Source organism: Eimeria acervulina, genomic scaffold (assembly GCF_000499425.1).
Source record: "Eimeria acervulina Houghton genomic scaffold, Eah_scaff822, whole genome shotgun sequence".
NCBI lineage: Eukaryota > Apicomplexa > Conoidasida > Eucoccidiorida > Eimeriidae > Eimeria > Eimeria acervulina.
Genome location: NW_013549581.1, coordinates 1 through 1658, shown reverse-complemented (window position 1 = coordinate 1658; position 1658 = coordinate 1).

Here is a 1658-nt window from a genome sequence, read left to right as displayed (position 1 = left end):
AAGAAGAAAGGAGACAGTTCGTTAGAAAGGAGACACTTTAAAGGGGACAAAAGGAGACACATTAATAAAGAGAAGAGACATTTGTTATAAACTAAAGGAGACACATTAATAAAGTGAAGAGACATTTGTTATAAACTAAAGGAGACACATTAATAAAGAGACAGACATTTATAAGGGGAGAGACATTAATAGAGGAGACACTTTTATAAGAGACAGAAGGAGAGACGTTTGCATCTAAAAGATGCATCAACAGAAAGGAGACGCATTAATAGACAGGAGAGACAAATATAAGAGACAAAAGGAGACATATTAATGCACAAGAGACACAAAGAGATAGCAGACAAAAGGAGTTGCGTTCATATATATATATATATATATTATAAAATATATATATATATATATGTAGGAAGAGACAAGAAAGGAGACATGTCGAAGCAGCAGCAGCAACAGCAACACCATCAGCAGCAGCAGCAGCAGCAGCATTACCTCTTCAGGTGTCCCCAAGCGGCCAGCGGGGATGGAGGCGAGAGCAGCAGCCTATAAACAAATAAACAAACAAACAAACACAAAAAGATTAAAAATAAATAAGAAAGGGTTGTCCTTTTGTTAGAGCGACTCTGTTTTATTAACTGCATATTTTGATCATTTGTTTATTTATATCATTTTAAATAAAATATACTTTTATAATTTTCTCTTTGTTCTCCTTCACCCCAACAAAAGACACAACAGGCATCAGTGAGCAGCAGCAGCAGCAGCAGCAGCAGCAACACCAGCAGCAGCAGCAACACCAACAACAGCAACATCAGCATCTACCTACATATACATATACATACACATATACATATACATATACAAATACATAAATATATATATTTATACATATATATATATATACATATATATATATATATATATTTATACATACATAAATATACATAAATATATATATATATATTTTTTTATACATATATATATATATATATTTATACATTATATATATATATATATTTATACATATATATATATATGTTTATATATATATATATATATATATTTATATTTATGCATTTACACCCCAACTCTTCATACAAAATCCACAGCACGTTTTTATTAAAATAAATATTATCTACAGACATCATTTAAGACAAATAAATAAATAAATATAATCTAAGACAAATAAAACAAACAAACAAACAAACTAACTAAATAAATAAATATATATATATATATACATGTATATATCATAAAAAGAAGTAAAAAATATAATTTTTTTTTTGTTTTTGTTTACCTTCGCAGCTTCAGGCATTTTATCAGTCATAGGTGATTTGATGAAGCCCGGGGCGATAGCATTAACAGTAACTCCTCTATTCGCGTATTCTTTTGACAGGCTTTTTGTTAAACCTATTAAACCTGCTTTAGACGCTGCGTAGTTCGCCTGCCCTGCATTACCTCCTACGCCTACTACTGATGACATGTTCAAGATACGCCCGTACCTAACAAACAAATATATATATATATATATATTTATATATTTATATATATATTATATATATGCATGTATATATAGATAAAATATATAAACATTTTTTTATTTTTATGTATTTTATGGTCTGTATATTTATATATGAGCACCGATGTAATACAGCAATATATATATA